This window comes from Nycticebus coucang, chromosome 11 (assembly GCF_027406575.1).
Source record: "Nycticebus coucang isolate mNycCou1 chromosome 11, mNycCou1.pri, whole genome shotgun sequence".
In the NCBI taxonomy this organism is placed as follows: Eukaryota; Metazoa; Chordata; class Mammalia; order Primates; family Lorisidae; genus Nycticebus; species Nycticebus coucang.
Genome location: NC_069790.1, coordinates 44,580,158 through 44,600,718, shown reverse-complemented (window position 1 = coordinate 44,600,718; position 20,561 = coordinate 44,580,158). Strand labels below are relative to the sequence as shown.

General features: G+C 35.1%; 1 protein-coding gene and 1 non-coding gene across 3 annotated transcripts in view; one reads left to right on the top strand and one right to left on the bottom strand.

Moving 5' to 3' along the window:
• The window catches only part of AGMO (alkylglycerol monooxygenase), a 345,189-nt gene that overhangs the window by 36,801 nt on the left and 287,827 nt on the right, over positions 1 to 20,561 (bottom strand). The gene's annotated exons all lie outside the window — the stretch shown is intronic.
• LOC128560555 (U6 spliceosomal RNA) lies at positions 900 to 1,002 on the top strand. The gene has a single exon (XR_008373050.1). It is a non-coding gene; the product is annotated as a U6 spliceosomal RNA (small nuclear RNA).

The following is a 20,561-nucleotide window of genomic DNA, read 5'->3' as shown; positions in this document are numbered from 1 at the left end:
AACCTGATCCTTCCTGAGTGGGTTGATTCTACTTGCGTAGGTCAATACATCCAATTCTATTATCCCAGTCTTTCTAATCTATTATAAGGAGGTCGGATGATGGGCATGGTGTCTCTTTGGCTTCTTCCTGCAGAATGACAGGGCAGTGTGGACTACCTGTATGGAAAATAGTAGGAAGAGAGAGTGGCTTTTATAAGAACATTGTTGCATCTTCAGTCTGGACTGACGGGTCTCCATGTAGGGAGAGAACATGAGCGTTTGTTTTTGGGTGACTGGTTAATAAATTGGGAGATGAAGATGAGGTGGAGAATTACTGGTCCACAACTGAGAATGAGAAAAATTATAATTAGTGGCCCTATCATAGATAACAACTAAGGAGGAAGATAGACAGTGAGGGGTGGGAACCCGGTAATGATATAATCAGGTGTACTGACCTGCCAAGGTATAATTGACCCACACCGTAAGGATCAAGTGCATGTCCCACTGCAGAAATAATGAATCTGCCTATTCCTGGCCCCCACCCCCACCCCCGACCCTTTAAATCCACCTGGGCCATAACCCATATGTGGAATTATTTCCCGTTCAGGGATTTCACCCCACATGCACCCAGGTGGACTAAAGACCACATTGCCCACACAGAAGAGACTCTTTTTTCCTTTTGTCTCACTTCTCAGAATAATTTTTCATCTTTGGGTCCCTAACCTCTCAACTTTCTAACCAGAAATGGTATAATTTTGGAAATGGAATTGGGAGCAATGTGGCTTACTGTCATGCATCCTTGAAAGAACAACTCACTTCTTGAGCATCTTTTATGTATCAGTCATGGAACCAGGCACCAGGTATACTTGTCCATACCATTGTTTTAACCTTTTCCTTCATAGGAAATGTGAGAAGTGTCCTCACTTAAGCAGCGTATATACTAAAATTGGGATGATACAGAGAAGATCAGCAGGGCTCCTATGGAAGGATGACCTGCGAATTCATGAAGTGTTACATAGTTTTAAAAGATGGAGAGCTTACATTTTGTGTGCTTACCTGGATGGAGTTTAAACACATTCTTCTTAGGAAAGTATCTCAATAATTGAAAAATATATCCAGTGTACTCAATACTAATATGAAGCCAATATATAAACAACTACACAAAAGATAAAACACAAATATAGTCTGGCTAAGGAGAGGGGAAAGAGAAAAAAGGGAGAGGAAGGATGCAGGGCAGTTGGTGGGAATCTCATCTGATATGCACAATGTGAGGGTGTTCAGTACACCCCTTGGGTGAAAGGCTCAACTACAACTTGAACTTTACCTTAGAATCGAAAACAATTTAACCTAAATATTTGTACTCGCACATTAATTTAAAAGAAAAGAAAGAAAATGTGAGATGTATTCCCCAACATAAAGTAAGTGTATGTTTTATAGGGGGTAAAAAAGAAGGCAGGCAATGCAATTTGCAGGGTTCAATCCTGTGATATGGAGTAAAAAAAACCATAGTCAGAAAATGGATTTGGATGCAAAAAATCCATTAATGTTCATACACTATATATGACTGCCGTCTGTGTTTCGATGCATCTCTCAGGATTCTGATCAAACGTATTATAAGGATTTCATCAAATTTTTAAACATATTTGAGAAGGTAAGTTCAAAATAGTCACCTGAAAGTTGGTCTTTGGAAAGGGGATTAAAATTAGTCCTTTCATCCATTATTCTTTTTAACCATTGGCAAATTAATATTTATCAAGTAAATCTTCTAATTTGAAGTTCATTATTGCCTTTCTCAAAAAAAAAAAAAAAAAAAGGCTTAGTTGTAACCTGGCCATCTTTAAGCAGCATATTCTGTGAACATCTATTTTTCCCAAGGAGTGTCGTATTTCTCTTTATATCTTCCTCATCTTCCTAACACAGAAGTCCAAAATATCTTGATTGTTTATCTGATAACGGTTTAGTTCACCTGCACACTGGTCTATTCCACACGCCAACACGTTTCAAAATAGTCCATCTAAGAGATCAACTTTACAAAACAGTTTTTAAAGAAACACTTTAAAACCCATCCAGTTCTTTTCTCTTTTACAGCATAAACTCTTAAAGTCTTTGCTCTATACCAGGGGTGGCAATGCTTTTCTGAAAAGAAAAGTAAGTAAATATTCTGGAGTAAATATTGTAGTCTTTGCAGGTATATGGTCTTTGCTGCAACTACTCAATTCTGCCATCGTAGTGCAAAGATAGCCATAGACAATGTAAACAAATGGGAATGGCCATATTTCAGTACAAATTTATGAACATACAAGTTTGAATTTTATATTATGTCATGTGTCATATGTCACAAGACATTATTCCTCTTTTGACTTTTATTCTACTATTTAAACATGCAAAAACCATGCTTAGTTTGCAGGCAGTACAAAAACAAAAGACTTGCTTTCATGTGAAGGTCCTACATTAGTTTCATAATAAGGGTGAGTACACTGGGTACTTTTTCTTCCATTCTTGAGACAGAAAGCTATAACCCAGTTACAACCTAAGAATAGGGAGAAAGGGGAAAGGGAGGGGAGGGAGGGGGGAGGGAGGGGGAAGGAGGGGGATTAATGGGATTACACCTGCGGTGCATCTTACAAGCATATATGTGAATCCTAGTAAATGTGGAATGTAAAGGTCTTAGCAAAATAACTAAGAAAATGCTACAAAAGCTATGTTAACTAATGTGATGAAAATGTGTCAAACGATCTATGAACCAAGTGTATGGTGCCCCACGATCATACTAATGTACAAAGCTATGGCTTAATAAAAAAAAAAAAAAAAGACTTGCTTCAGACTTCTGATTTACAACAGGCCCACGCCTGCTTTTTCAGGTTTATCTTTCATCCTTCATGCCATCCTGATGGCTTAATTATTTTGGGATAGTTTTTCTGAGCATATCATGTCATTTGCTACCAACTTCCTCTGCCTCAAATGACTCTACTTCTTTCTATGGATTCTTCAAATCCCTGCTCTAAGGTCACCTCCTCTGAGACTTTCACTTAGGCCTTTTGAGCTATTTTATCCAACATTTGTCTTATAAACTCTCTTGACCTATAATAAATGTGTATATCTAAACATGACTCTTCCTGTATTGAAATTTTATGTACATGTGTTTTTCTTTCCTGTTAATCCTTTGCTTTATGAAATGAAGACCTTGCTTTAGTTGTGTTTTCATCCCCAGAATTTTGTACAATTTCTGGAGATTTGCAAATGCATAATAAGTATTTGTCCAGTGAAGGAATTGAGTGAATTAACACTCTATTCTATTTCTAAAATGAGACTCAACTCTTTGCTTTATCAAGAAGTAACTACCATAATCACTGAACTTTAAAGTTTCCTCATCGGTCCACTAGTGAGTAGGTTCTGGTCACAGAATCATATATTATCTTCAAATTGGATGTTATACATAGATGACTATGTATATGTCTACAGTAGGGGACATAGAAATATGTCAACACTTTTCTAGAGAGAAACATACAGTAAATATTGTAGCCTTTGCAGGCCATATGGTCTCTGCCACAACTACTCAATTCTGCCTTTGTAGTTCAAAGTTAACCATAGACAATGTAAATAAGTGGGAGTGGCTATATTTCAATACAAATTTATATACATTGAATTTTGAATTTTATACTATTTTATATGTCACATGTCACGAATTATCATTCCTCTTAAGACACTGTTTAACAATGGTATGGCCAAGTATTCCTGGTGCCTGGTTCAATGATGGACACATAGTGGGTGCTAATAAGTGAGTTACTCTTTCAAAGGCTGCATGACAGTGAACCATATTCCTCCCAATTGCATTTCCAGAAGTATACCATTCTGGTTAGAAAGTGGCCTGTACCTGACCCTTCAGCCATGCAGTGGTGGAACACTGCAGAAGGGCTAGCATCGTGGACTGGCCTGCATAATATAAAACCTCACACAACCTATATCACTGCAGCCTGGGTTTGGACACATCTCAAAGAATTCTAATCAAACTTACTATAAGGATTTCACCACATTTTTAAGCCTATTTGAGAAGACGAGTTCAAAATAAATTGTCACCTGAAATTTATCATTAACTACAACCTTTGGAAAAGGGATTAAAATTAGTCCTTCCATATATTGTTTTTGTTTGTTTGTTTTGTTTTTTTACCAGAGGCAGATTAATATGTACAATGACTAAAGAGAAGTGGTTTCCAATAGTGTAGCTATGATCAGAAGTGGCTATGTTGTTTTTCTTTCTAGAGAACAAATGAATTATGCCTTTTGAAAATAGATCCTAAAAAATAAAAATGGAGATTGGGGTTATAGTAGCCACCAACAGCCATAGACCTTGGGAACATGTCGTTGAAATGCCTGGAAGCCATACCAGTGACTTGTTTGCTTAGAAGGAGGAAGTAATTTAGTTCAGAAAGTAATTCAAAACCATATTTTTATGAAACAGTCTGGTAAACAAGGCAATATTGTGGTTCAGACTGCAAAATTTGCATGAATTTTTTTAAGGATAAATCAGAAGACTGTAAAAAATATTCTTCATCAAGGGTGGCTTATTTTTTGGTGTGTTTCACAGGACGATTCTTAGAAAACATTGTTATTAGTGGGTGGGATCTTAAGAGCAACTTCATAATTGGATTCAAACACGGCAAAGATATATTAAATAAAGGGCAGTGACATTCTTTTCTCTATTTCTCAAGCAAGAGGAGCAAGCATAAGGAATTCAAGTTGCACATTGGAAAATATTACTAGTGCATAAAGATTTAAAGACATTGTTAAGGATTCCTTAACTGAAAGCATTAACTCTAAAGATCTTAAATTAAAAGGTAAACTTCTACCGGTTTGATGTAGTTGAATAATGATACTCTGTCTAAAAATAATTAAAATTTCAGGTAGTAATATATCACACAATAGATCGTGTTAAATACTACATTTACATGCTGTTTGTAAGTAAGACTTTCTTGTGTTTTTCATAAATTTGAAGGAGGACATCTGATGATCACATACTTATTAATAAATCTCTCAATAGAACAAAACTCTCAATAGAAAACTTGCTAGGTAAATGAGCCAAAAGAAGATAAATATCTCTGTCTGGAGCTCTCTGTATCAGATGTTAGATATGCAAACATTATTCCAAGATCCCTGCTTTGACATGTAAGTAAGAAATATGTAGAGAGACAATAATCAGTTCCAGCAATAAAGTGTGTTAACTCAATAGCTTAAAGAGACCAGCCATTGATGATGTAATTGGGAGGTTCAATGAAATGAAAGATACATGCTGAAGAAAGACAAAGGGATTTGGGCAGAGATATACAATCTAAAGATGAAGAGACTTGGGGTTGCTGCTCTTCTGTTACTTACTGGACGTTGCCTAATTTAAAACAAACAAACAAGCAAACAAAAAACTGCAGTCTAGTTACTAGTTAGTATTAAATAGTTGGCCTGACACAATGATTACATGAAAACCAAACCACTGAAGGACTTGACAAGCACACTCATAACCTAGAACCTGATCAACTAAGACATGGCCATCTAAGAAATAAAAAATATTCAAACTCCAGTATAAAACGTGATACAATCTTTATGATTAAGGCAAAGAAAAATCCTTTGAACACTTCCCTTTTATAGCCATTGTGAAATCAGCCTCAAACTTGCCTTGTGATTCTTGAAACCTGCCTAAAGATTATTTTGCTGTGAAGCTCTGTCTGCACATATTCAGCCCAGACACTGGAAAGAGAACAAGAGGAAGTAGCTTCCAGAAGCAGCGGCTGAGATCCAGAAAGTGTGGGTAGGGAATCTATGCCTACCATGTTATGTGTTCTTTCTTCTCTGGAGGGTCAGGCTTGTGTCAGAAATTTCAAAAAATGTTTTTACTAAAACAGATGAAAACAATGTGAAGGAAAGGAGGAAGATCATTCAGCCTTCCTTTTCTTTTTCACTTCCTCTGTGTTTTCTTCATTTTGAGGCGGATTATAAAAAAGGTCTAGTTGGTATTTCTCATTTTGTCTACAGTTCTGTGACAATAGTTATGTAACATAACATATTTAGATTAGATCAAAATACAGTTTTATTTTCTTGCATTTAGAATAATTTACATTCAGAATCTGACCGCATGAAACTATGGAGTTCAAAGTGTGTTTCAGGAGGTGGATATGAGAGTGTAGGGAAACTAAAAGATATGCTTATGAGGACAAGGTTAAGATAGAAAGATGTTAGAATGAACATTCCACTTGTATGTGTAAAATATCTATAATTTCTCTTTAAACAGTGGTAGTATATAAATATATAGACATCTGCACACACACAGACAGACAGACAGACACACACACAAATATGAACCAAGACAGTTTTAACTTTCCACTCAGCTTGACCAAACTTTAAACAGGCTTTCTTCACTTTCTTTTTGAATATGGGCCCCCATCTTCTTCCTAACTTCCTTTCCTTACAGAATTCACTTTAGAAAACTTAACAATTTTAAGTTCTTTCTCTGTGTTTCTGAATATAAATCTTCTTATAGTTTCTTTCCAATTTTTACAAGTCTAGATTGTCTTTCTCAGGGACCTAAGAGCCAACTCTTTAAAATATAATCCTCAAGAAAGATGGGGCCTTATATGTCCTGCTGACTGGGGGGAGTAGAAGCCTAACTTTGATAAGTGCTGATCAGTAAACACAGATGACCTAGTCACACCGACTAACTCTCTTGCGAACCTCTTGTGCCAGCCCATTAACTCACACCAGTGGTGAAATCCTCCTGCCTTGTGTTTCAGCAGAGCTGGGTTCTATTTCTTTTACTCTAGTAGTCTTGACTCTATTGCAATAGTTTCCAATGAATTCTTCCCGGCATTTTTAATGAATATCTGGAGCAATTCTTTCTTTATAATATATGCGCACATTTAAAAAAAATATTACCTTTGAATTATTCTTTTCAAATTGGCTAAGGGATGGACAAATACAAGTAGATAGAAGGAATGAGGCCTAGCATTCAATAATACAGCGGGGAAAATGTGTACAATAACTGATTATATATATACAAATAGTTAGAAGACAAGAATTGTAATTTTCAACCTAAAGAAAGGATAAAAGTTTTGGTTAATGTGTAGTCTAAATATCCTGATCTTATCATTATGCCTTGTAGACAGGTATCAAAGTATCACATGTAGCCCCAAAATATTATATATACATTTAACAAATAAATAATTATTCTTATTTAATTTTCATTTTATTAATAAGTTCATTAGAGGTTATAGAAAAAATTTAGAACATACAGGCAAAAAGAATGTATAAATTAAAATTGATATCTGTGGGAAATGAAGGAAATTCAAAGGCTTATGCTTCAGAGAGTTGGAGGAAGTAAAAATTACCTGTCTTAAGGTAAATTTTCAATTTTACATTCTATTGCTCTAAATAAAATACATCAATTTTACAAAATAGAATGTCATGGAAAGTTATATGCATAATTGGATATGAAACATAAAAAATATTTTAAAAATTCTAGGACAACTTATCTTTTACTAACATGTGTGTATCCTTATTACTATATGCCAGGCTATGCTTAAAATAGTCTGCATGTACAAATCTATAAATTCATGCAATGACTTTTTGAGTAGGTATCCTTATTCTCCATTTTACAGATAGAAAGGGAAGTACAGAGAAGTCGAATAATCTGTCTACGGTTATACATACTGCTTGCCTGGTGAGCTAAGTTTTAAACTCAAGAAGTCTGGTTCTTTTTTTTTTTTTCACTCTTGTGTCCTGAGCAGAGTACCCTAGTGTCTTACCTCACAGCCACCTCAAGAACCTGGGTTCAAGCCATTCTCTTGCCTCAGCTGCTGAAGTAGCTAGGACTACAGGCATGTGCCACCATGCCTGGCTAGGTTTTTTTCTATTTTTAGGACAGTCAGGGTCTTGCTTTTGCTTATGCTGGTCTCAAACTCCTGAGCTTAGGTGATCCATCCTCCTCAGCCTCCCAGAGTGCTTAGATTACAGGCTCGGGCCCCGTGCGCTCCAGAAATCTGGCTCTACATCCGTGTCCTTAATGTTGTTAATTGCCCACTCTCCAAACATCACCACCACAACTTGTTAATGATACAAGGCTGCATTTGTTGCTTACTGTTCTAAGGGTAAATAAAACACCTCCTGGAGAGATTTGGCAGTGCATCTGAGGAGAGAATGCAAGATCAGAATTTGATAAAAATTAGAAGTCAGGGTTAATGGTGGTCTTAGAAAGTGGCGTCTTGGTTATAGTTGGGTAAAAATCAAGATATAACAGTCTAGGGAATGGAACAACTAAGGGATGATGTTTGAGGCAAAGCATTAAAAAAAAATTTTTAGGGTATAAACTGTCTATTGATGAGTTTATTGAAAATGGATCAATCTTGAAGTCCCTATAATGAAATATTAAGCAATTTGCCTGGGGTAGAGTCTCCAGGGATACTAAAGACAAGCTGAAGAAGACAATGGAATGATAGTGTCCTGAAACTGAATGTATCTGTCTATACTGAAGTTAGGTAATCCCCCATTCAGAGTCGAACTCTGGGGCAAGGGGTACTAACAGCGAATGGATCTCTACATCTATAGAAAGAACTCTATAGCAATTTGTGCTTTTATTTGAAAGCAATATACTATTCTGTGGCATAATTTATCTCTTTTAGGTTGATATTTTAATATGAGCTTTAAGCACCATTTATGCTAATAAACCAATCATGGTAATTAGTAAATTAGTAAGTGTGTTTTACAAATACTTTAACTTGCTATCAATTAACTCTATATATGTTATTTCTTATTATGTGCACTCATTAACAAGTACACATAATAAATATGTAGGTGTACATATTTTGAACATGATGTTGAACTGAATAACACTGTTTAATGAGCCTTACTGTTTTTAAGCATTAAGCACAACTCTTACAGTTTGGAGTAGAACTTGCAGGAAGAGATTATTTCCACATGTACATTTCCTCACCCATACATTTAGAAACTAACACTCATTCTTGAAAATATCTCTTGCTGTATCTGTTGTTGTTTTAACTCATTCTGAAACAAAAAGTGTGGCTTCCAATAGAAAGTTTGAAAAAACAAACATGCTTTTTTTTTTAACAGTCAAGCTATTTTAAAGCCAATGTAATGAAACAAACACCAATTTATTAAATATATGCTAAATGCTTAGTATACTAGGCTTCTTTATGTTAAGGTTACCATATTTAACAAATAAAAATACAGGACAACTAGTTCAGTTTAAATTTCATATAAGCAATGGAGTACTACTCAGCCATATAAAAATATGAATTAATTTTTTCAACAATCTGGATGGAACTGAAGACCATTTTCCTAAGTGAAGTGTCTCAAAAATGGAAAAACACATAGCACATATACTTACTTTTTATTAAATTGAAACTGACTGATGACCACACATATACACAGAGGGAAGTAAAACTCAGTGGAAAGCAAACTAATGCGGAGAAGGAGGTGGGAAGGGAGGAAAACCTACCCAGCAGGTACTATGAACACTATTTGGGCAATGGGCACATCTTCAGCCAGGACACAAGCATTGTAAAAGTAATTTATATAACCTAAAAAATTTATACTCCCTTATATTTTGAAATAAAAATAAATATTTTTATATACAAGATTCATTAATTTAAGATGTAAAATATTAAGTTAAAAAAAATTTATAGAAGAGGACAGTGCCTGTGGCTGAAAGGAGTAGGGCCCCGGCCCCATATGCCAGTGGTAGTGGGTTCAAACCCGGCCCCGGCCAAAAACTGCAAAAAAAAAGTTTAGAAAAGAAAAGCATTATTTTTAGGGTTTTGGGGGAGGGAATAGGTGGGAACAGATGAAAGGAATTTCTTATGCCACTTTAACAGTGCATCTTAGAATAGGTATAGGTGAAACTTACTAAATGCAGAATATAAATGTCTATATACAATAACTAAGAAAATGCCATGAAGGCTATATTAAACAGTTTGATGAAAATATTTCAGATTGTATATGAAACCAGCACATTGTACCCCTTGATTGCACTAATGTACACAGCTATGATTTAATAAAAAAAAAAGTCATTGTAATATTTTTTATTTAGAATTGTCTATTATCTCCGTAACAGAAATTTATATTTAAATTTTTTCTTTAATATTGTATGTAGAGACTGGTCAGAATCTCATGGGATTACTTTTATAATCATACTCACTAGATTCAAATCATCAGAAAAAATGAATATCTTTAAATTAAACCAGGAAAAATTTCCTTTTAGAGTTGGCAGGTAAACATTTCTCCATGCTTCGGTTTTCTTCGAAGCATCTACAGCATTATTCTGTAGACTGTCCTGTTATTATATTACCTGGACCCCCCCAGAGGAGCATCTGGCTAAAATAAGTAAACCCTGGTTACTCAGAAATCTTATGAGCTAGACTTTTCCCCTCAAGATAGAGCAGGAAGTTGAATCAATCCAGATTCATCTGTTTTATTCTGTTTGGGATATGGAAGAAGCTCTGTTTTTCTAGTGTTGGCGTATGACTGATAGCTATAGATAATGTAAACATCATTTGACACTAAGCTGAGACGAGTTTGCACGATCATGGCCAGAGAGTTTCAAAGACAAGTTACACAGTGATCAAAACATAGCCCAATTAAGCTTTAAATTGGATTTTAAACATTTTAAGGAGAAATATAAAAGCCATCTTATTGTTTAGTCTAATGAGGAAATTTTAGCAGTCATCAAAACCCAGGAGTACATCACCCCAAATGTATAATTTATATATTTTTTCAAAGAATGGAAAATTTTAAGATTTTAATCAGCAAAAATGACCATAATTACCTTTAACCACATGCTCAGTTTTGTATCCCACTCTTCTCTCCATATATAGTTTAGGCAAGCACTTGATACTTTTCTAATCATTTCCTGAACTTTTACTTTCCTGCCTATGAAATTTTGATATTCCTCCTATGCAGAATGTTCTTCCCCTGTGTTCCATACTTAAGGTCAAAATTCTTATTTTTGATGCATCCCTCAACTCTTTGAAACTAGATAATTCCCCCTCCTTTTTTTTTTTTTTTTTTTCTCTTCCTAAGAGCATTTTGTGTGGAACTCCTATCAAACTTTGTATGAGAAGCAAAATGAGATGTAAGTTATAAGGTATTACAAGTTATCATGTGTGTAAGAAAGTTGGTAAAATAAAATGCATACATATATTTATTGAAATTTTCATAAGAAATAGTTGGAAGGATATAAAATATAAAATATGAGAGGTAATAAACATTATTAATGTCTATCTTTGTCTACCAACTTGACTTTTTATATCAGGTTTATAAAGTTCAAAAATGTGTTCAATTATGAAAAAATAATATCTTACATTACTGTTGATTATGAAATTCTTATTTTTTTGGAATTTCCCCTAGAACAGAGCACATTGTTTATTTTTTTAATCCTATACCTAACTTTGTATAGTTTACACACAATGACACTGGAAAATGCCACCACCTCACCTTCAATCCACCCAATTAAAGTATATTTTAGAACAAAAAAAGTTAATAAAAATCAACACATAACAAAATGAATCTTTTCACTCTTTAGAAATAAGAGCTAATACTATCAATAGCTTGATGATGAGACTAGGGCTTCTTTCCTATCTTGATCAAATACAATAAAATATCTGTGCATTCTTAAAAAGATGAAAAAATAACCAATTTTAATTGATACTCTATCCTAAAAATAATAATATATCCCATTTTTAGACTATAAAAAGACAGCATCTTAGAGTCTAGGAAATTAAAAATGAAAATGAGTCTATGAATTATCAGGATAAGAATGTATTTCAGATCACTTGGAAGTTCTGGTCCTCTAGTGCACCAGGTATATTATAAGACACATTCCATTACAAATCTTTTATTTCCTTTTCCTTTAATCAGAATGAAAGATTCTCCACAAGGCTCAGTAAAATAAATCACTATCAAGGAGGTATTGTGTACCATAAATATTCAAAACCTAAAATTAAGAAACTACAATTGGAAGAGTTTCATGTACATGCCCAGACTGACCACGGTTATGGGCCATTTTCTCTATTAAAAAGGGAGAAAATGCTACAATGATTACTCATAATAATTTAATCACCTTTATTTTAGTTAATTAAGAATGTTACTTAACTCTGAAGTCTGAGTCTAATTTGCCAATCCAGAAATAACATGAATACTTGTATTTTCCTCCCTAGGATTAGTACAGAAATCAGAGCTTAAAGGAATAATGGAGGAAGAGAAGGGAATCCCCCAAAGTATTAAATAATAGGTCTGCATCTTATAGACCATCATCCCCAGACAATCAGACACTACATAAACGTTTCCATTGTTCATTTCCTTTATTGCTCATACAATGAAACTGTCCAGTATGATTAAGGGATGTCTTACTGTGGAAAAAAAGAAGGATTTTCTTAGAATATATCATGGAGGCTTTTTTTTTTTTAAACTTATTATATGGCTCATCTGTTTCATCACAAACCCTCTCTTACTAATGATAAAAAAATCATACAATAATTCAAACTGCATTTTTAAGGATTAAGATTTATGCCAAATGATTACATATCCCAGCAATAGCTCTCCAAGGATGCTGGTTTTACAAAATAACTTAGAGTGGTTAAATTAGGTAAGCATTACCAAACCGAACATGCTATATTAGGTACTCAGTAGAAATTAATTCAACTAATGAATAAATTGGTTTCTGGGAACTTCTGTTAATTAAAACAGCTCCCAAATGATGTTTTATATATTGACTTTTGGGGAAAAAACTATTGAAAAATTCTGTTTTTTATATTCCTATAAAGTAGATTTAAAGAAAAATGGCAATTAGAATTAATTGACATTGACGTCAAGTTTGTTCACACTCAACAAAGTATGATACATTCTCCAATTGAATATATTATCAATGTTACCAAATGGAGAGTTCTCAAATTATTGTAACACCATGAATATCACATATAGCATAACATATATATATGTATGCACACACACACACACACAAAATCCCCATTCTTCCTATTTGTACTTTCTTATTTCTCCTTTCCATTGTAGGAGGATGTTCAGGTGATGATTTCTCCCCTATGCTTCAGACCTAATATCCAACTCCTTCATTACAGACATGACTGCATATCAAATGTTTCCTTTCTTTCTTGAATCTAGAGCTTCTCATCTTCTCTTTCACGATGAAACAAGTTTAATTAAGACTGGCTGTACTTCCCCTTTTATTCTCCTTCTAGGTAGCATTATTTTCTTCTTTTAAAAGCAAAGCTTCTGTAGGACAATGTCCCACAGTCATTGTCCTACTTCCTGGGTTTCCATTGATGACTCACCCAAAATAGAACTCTATTTCCCATCATCCCCCTAGACCCCTCCTGAACATGTCACCAATGATCCTTGGGTCATCTAGCCATGGGTAACAAAGTCTGTTTTGAAACTCTATCCCTTTGGTTTCTATGATGCGAATTTCATGGTTTCTCCTGAACTTTTCTTCTGCTCAGTTTTAATCTTCTCACAGGCAAATAAAAATATTTTTAATGGAAAATTCACTGGTAGTTAAAGAGGGAAAAATAAAATACGATTAATAACATATTGTTATATAATTTGTAAGGAAAAAACATAAAAATGAGAATGAGAAAAATGTTTTTCAAACATAAAAAAGTTGAAATAATTATTAGAGAAGGCATCTTAGCTAAGTTTGTAAAGCCTAAGAAAAGACATATAAACTTTGATTCAGTATAATTCTATTGTTAGTCATATGGTCTAAGAATAGAATTATACGTATTTGAAATAGCTTATTTATCAGAGCATTCATCTAACAGCACTGGCTATACTAAGAAAATCAATAAATATATGTCCAACCATGGAGAAATATTATAAATACAATATAGTTTCTTAATACAAATACAGTAGAACCTCTATAAGTTGACAGCCCAAGGGACTGTTACAAACTGGTCAACATACAGAGGTGGTCAACATAAGGAACTAAGTCTAATGTACTGATACGCACATGTGGTGCATATTTAGTCTATGAAAATTAGGTCAACTAAAGAGGTGGTCAGTGTAGGGAGGTTGTCAATGATGGAGGTTCTACTGTAAATAAAAAAGCAGCATTTCAAAAGATGCAAATAAATATATGCATGTATATTCACTACACATCTTCAAGTTAAAAAGATGGGATTATGACACTGTATCCTAATTCTAATCTTTCTATTTATAAAGAGCATGTATACACACATAAAATGCTAGAAGTTTATAGCTCCAAGTGTGAATGTGAACTGCTATTTCATCAAGTTGGTAGAGCAACAGTATTTTTTTCTTAAATTTAGCAATTAAAAATATTCTACAATAAGTAAATATTATTTTTACCATATGAAGATAACAATTAAAATGTTTTTAAAGTATTACAACCAAAATTAATGAAAATAGTAAGGAAAATTTAACTTGGAACTATATGAGCATACAAACTTGGATGAATTTATTTTTCTTAAAGTGGTTGTTCAGTAGTTAACAAAATAAGTAAAGGATGTTATTTTCATGATGCAATATAATAAAAAAAAGTTATGGCATTAAATTCAGGCTTAGCATTTACATTTTAAAGCAGTCATCTTTAAGAGATGGTAGGAGAAAAATCAATACAATATGGTTAACAGAAATAGCAGAAAAGATAGGAAGTATTACATACTTTGGGTTACATTTTTATTCTTCCTATATTAGCAGTTAATATTTCTTAAGCAATATATGTAAGCAAAGTGTTAAATCCTTAACATAAATTATCTGTTTGTTCCTCAAACAAAATTATGAGTTAAGTGCTATTATTATCCTTATTTTAAAGATTATGAAAAGGAGCCAAAAAAGAGATCAGTTAACTTGTTCAAAGTCATGCAGTTAAGTGACTAGGTTTTAAACTTTGTCTTACTCCAGAGCCCGTCTAGTGTGTGTGTGTCCTCATATCTATCATATCCAAAGAAAAATTACTATGACTCCAAATTCTCATATACATGGTCTTCCTAAAGTCACCAGACATAGAAAAAGTGGGGGAAATGTAGCTGTATTTACTTTTATGTACAAAACATTCATTACAAAATTTTACAAAGAGATGGCAAACAGGTAGAGAATATTTTGTGATATTCAATGACAATAGCAAGAGAATAGATTCAGGGGAAAGGAAGATCACAGGAAGCTTCCTAGAGAAACTGGAGGGGGTAAAACTCTCCAAAAAATGGAAAGAATTAGCCAAGCAGTAGAGTAAAAGAATGTTTCCAACAGAAGAAATTGTAAGTATGAATGTAGCTGATACAAGAGTGGACAGCAAAATCACATCATAAAGAAGTGTCACAAAGTCCACGATCCAGCACACATGCTATTTTTTTTTTCCTTTTTCAACTCAGATGCTAGTCTGGAAATAATTTATTTCTTTCAGAGGATTAAACAAATGAAATTTCTTTTGCCATTAACTATGGGCTAGGGTGAGGATCAGACAGAACACATAGGAAGCAGCAAGAGAACCACCATGGAGAGTGCATGGGGAGGTGGAGCGCTACAGCATGGAAGTGGCTCAGAACAGGTTACCTACAGGGAGAGCAGGGAGTTTCAACTTAAATGCCAATTTCTATTAATTTAAAATAGCTGTGTTTAGAAAAATTCCCATTCCCGTCAAAACCATTGATAAGGCTAATTAGTAGCTTGTGAGTTTTGCTCTACCTCCCAAAGGCAGACATTTTAGAGATGCTACTGAAGCAAGTTCTGCAGGAATGAGTCCTGTACTGGTCACACACATTGAACTTGAGAGTGCTAAAGCAAGACACATATTGTCTCACATCTATATCTGGCTGCAACATACATTGGGGGAGTGATGGGAAAGGATGGAATAGGGTATGCAGATGCTGTCGGAAGGTTATTCTACTATCCTCAGAAGTCTCAGCTTGAGGGAAGTGCAGCATCATTAGAGAACTTTAGGTAAAGGGACAATTAGATCACCCAGTTTCTATGCTGACAGTAACACATTACATTAAAATGTCACATTTCCCTTTATGACGCTTATTCATATAGATTCTAAGGCAGTGATTTGCAACTGGTGCATCGTGAGAGGTTCTTAGCTATGCCGCAAAAATTTTAAAGATCATTAAATAGGCCTCGGGATTTGTGATCAGCACCCTCCTGGACCTGGGTAAGAGCTGTGCTGGACCCTCCCAGACCTCAAGAGAGCCATGCCAGGGCTGCAATTGGACCATCCTCCTGGACCTCTGGAAGAGCTGTGCCTCCCAGAACCTGGTAAGAGCTGTGCTGGAACCTGCTACTCTACCAGCCGGGCCTACCCACACCCTGACCAAGAACTCCAGGATCTGCGCAACACTGTGTCCTCGCTTCTGAACCCTCCCTGCCTCCACACCCCCCTGCTCATCTGACCAGGGACTCTGGTAGCCGTGTGCCCTCCAGAGCCCTCCCTACCTCTGTGCGGAGCCCTTCTCCTGGCCAGAGACTGCTGGAGCCTTGGGCCCTCTGTGCCAGTCACTGGACACCAGTCACTCCCAGAACTGAGTGCACCACCCCCGTCCCTGTTGCTGGATCCGGGTGTGACACACTCCAGAGCTGCTTCCACAACCAGAACTCCCTGGATGGGGCAACCCCAGAAGAGCTACACAGGGTTACTCCCTACAAAGATCCAGCAACAATAGAGGGATCCTGCTGGGGTCTAATTCTGGAGAGACACCTCCCCAACTCTGAGAACGGCCAGAGGCAATGGTGAAAAACAATCATGAGGCAAAATCAAGAGAAAAACTCTGGCAATATGAATAATCAGAGTAGATAAAGTCCCCCAAGGAACAATGGGGCAGACACAGCACAAGATCCCATGCACAAACAAATAGCTGAGATGTCAGAAGTCGAATTCAGAATCTACATAGCAAATAAGATCGAATTAGAATTCCAAGCAGTAACCCAAAGGATATCTCAAGAATTCAATGAATTCAAAGACCAAATAACCAAAGATTTTGAAACATTGAGACAAGAAGTTGCAGCCCTCAAAGATCTGAGAAACACAGTAGAATCCCTCAGTAACAGAATGGAGCAAGCAGAAGAAAGGATTTCTGACATTGAAGACAAAGCTTTCAAATGCTCCCAAACTCTCAAAGAGGAAGAGAAATGGATGGCAAAAACAGATCACTCTCACAGAGAGCTCTGGGATACTTTGAAGAAAACCAATATTCATCTTATAGGGAACCCTGAAAGCGATGAAGTGGCTTCACAAGGCACAGAGTCTCTTCTCCATGCGATTATGAAAGAGAACTTTCCAGACATGCCAAGAAATTCTGAAATTCAGATAGCAGACAGTTTCAGAACTCTAGCATGACTCAACCTGAATAAGACATCCCCCAGACACATCATAACAATTCCACTAAAGTTAATATGAAGGAGAATATACTGAAAGCAGCCAGATGAAAGAAAAGCATTACCTACAAGGGGAAGAATATTAGAATAACTGCATATGTATCTGCTGAAACTTTTCAAGCTAGAAGAGGACTTTTAATCACCTAAAACAAAATAACTTTCAACCCAGGATCCTGTATCCAGCTAAACTGTTTCATTTATGATGGAGAAATTAAATACTTTAATGACATTCACATGTTGAAGAAATTTGCCACAACTAAACCAGCTCTTCAGGTTATTCTCAGACCTATCCTCCATAAAGACCAGCATAATCCTCCATCACAAAAGTAAACCCACCCAGAAAATTTTGATCAAATTCCAACTTCCACAGTTGCAAAAGGATTAAAAATGTCCACCGGACTCTCAAAAGGCTTATCAATATTCTCAATTAATGTGAATGGTTTAAATTGTCCTCTAAAGAGGCACAGGTTGGCTGACTGGATATAAAAACTCAAGCCAGATATCAGCTGCATGCAAGAATCTCATCTTAATTAAAAGACAAATATAGACTCAAGGTGAAGGGATGGTCATCTATATTCCATGCAAATGTAAAACAGAACAAAGCAGACATTGCAATCCTATTCACAGATGCAATAGGCTTTAAACCAATCAACATAAGGAAGGATAAGGATGGACACTTCATATTTATTAAAGATAATACTCAATATGATGAGATTTCAATTATTAATATTTATTCACCCAACAAGAACGCACCTCATTTTATAAGAGAAACTCTAACAGACATGAGCAACTTGATTTCCTCCAGTTCCATAGTAGTTGGAGATTTTAACACCCCTTCAGCAGTGATGGATAGATCCTCCAAAAAGAAGCTAAGCAAGGAAATCTTAGATTTAAACTTAATCGTTCAACATCTGGATGTAACATACATCTACAGAACATTTCATCCCAACAAAACTGAATACACATTCTTCTCAGCAGCCCACGGAATATACTCCAAAATCAACCACATCCTAGGCCACAAATCTAACCTCAGCAAATTTAAAAAAATAGAAATTATTCCTTGCATCTTCTCAGAACATCATGGAATAAAAGTTGAACTCAATAACAACAGGAACCTGCATACCCATACAAAAACATGGAAGCTAAATAACCTTATTCTGAAGGATAGATGGGTTATAGACAAGATTAAGAAGGAAATCACCAAATTTTTGGAACAAAACAACAATGAAGACACAAATTATCAGAACCTCTGGGATACTGCAAAGGCAGTCCTAATAGGGAAATTTATAGTACTGCAAGCCTTCCTCAAGAAAACGGAAAGAGAAGAAGTTAATAACTTAATGGGACCTCTCAAGCAACTGGAGAAGGAAGAATATTCCAGCCCCAAACCCAGCAGAAGAAAAGGAACAATCGAAATCAGAGCAGAATTAAATGAAATTGAAAACAAAAGAATTACACAACAAATCAATAAATCCAAAAGTTGGTTTTTTGAAAGATCAATAAAATAGATAAATCTTTGGCCAACCTAGCCAGGAAAAAAAGAGTAAAATCTCTAATTTCATCAATCAGAAATGGTAAAGATGAAATAACAACAGACCCCCTAGAAATTAAAAAAATCCTTAATGAATATTACAAGAAACTTTACTCTCAGAAATGTGAAAATCTGAAAGAAACCTACCAGTACTTGGAAGTACACAACCTACCAAGACTTAGCCAAAATGAAGTGGAAATGTTGAACAGGCCTATATCAAGTTCTGAAATAGCATCAACTATACAAAATCTCCCAAAACAGAAAAGCCCAGGACCAGATGGCTTTACATCAGAATTCTACCAAGCCTTTAAAGAAGAACTAGTACCTATATTACTAAACCTCTTCCAAAATATAGAAAAAGAAGGAATACTACCCAATACATTCTATGAAGCAAAAATCACCTTGATCCCTAAACCAGGGAAAGACCCAACAAGAAAAGAAAATTATAGACCAATGTCACTAATGAATATTGATGCAAAAATATTCAGTAAGATCCTAATAAACAGAATCCAACAACACATCAAAAAAATTATACACCATGACCAAGTGGGATTTATCCCAGGCTCTCAAGGCTGGTTCAATATACATAAATCTATAAATGTAACTCAGCATATAAACAAACTAAAAAAATAAAGGCCATATGATTTTCTCAATTGATGCAGAAAAAGCTTTTGATAATATCCAGCATCCCTTCATGATCAGAACACTTAAGAAAATTGGTATAGAAGGGACATTTCTTAAACTAATAGAGGTCATCTACAACAACCCACAGCCAATATCGTATTGAATGGAGTTAAATTGAAATCATTTCCACTTAGATCTCCTGATCTAAGGCAAGGTTGCCCATTGTCTCCATTGCTCTTTAACATTGTAATGGAAGTTTTAGCCATTGCAATTAGGGAAAAAAAGGCGGTCAAGGGTATCTACATAGGGTCAGAAGAGATCAAACTTTCACTCTTCGCAGAGGACATGATCATATATCTGGAAAACACTAGGATTCTACTACAAAACTTTTTGAAGTGATCAAGGAATACAGCAATATCTCAGGCTACAAAATCAACACCCATAAATCTGTAGCCTTTATGTATACCAACAATAGCCAAGCCGAAAAAAACAGTCAAGGACTCTATTCCTTTCACAGTAGTGCCAAAGAAGATGAAATATTTGGGAGTTTATCTAACAAAGGATGTGAAAGATCTCTATAAAGAGAACTATGAAATTTTAGGAAAAGAAATAGCTGAAGATGTTATCAAATGGAAAAACATACCATGCTCATGGCTGGGAAGAATCAACATCGTTAAAATGTCTATACTACCCAAAGCAATATATAATTTTAATGCAATTCCTATCAAAGTTCCATTATTATATTTTAAAGATCTTGAAAAATATAATACTTCGTTTTATATGGAATCAGAAAAAACCTCAAATAGCCAAAACGTTATTCAGAAATAAAAACAAAGCAGGAGGAATCACACTACCAGACCTGAGACTGTACTATAATTGATAGTGATCAAAACAGAATGGTACTGGCACAAAAACATAGAAATAGATGTCTGGAACAGAATAGAGAACCAAGAGATGAATCCAGCTATTTACCATTATTTGTTCTTTGACAAGCCAATTAAAAACATTCAGTGGGGAAAAGATTCCC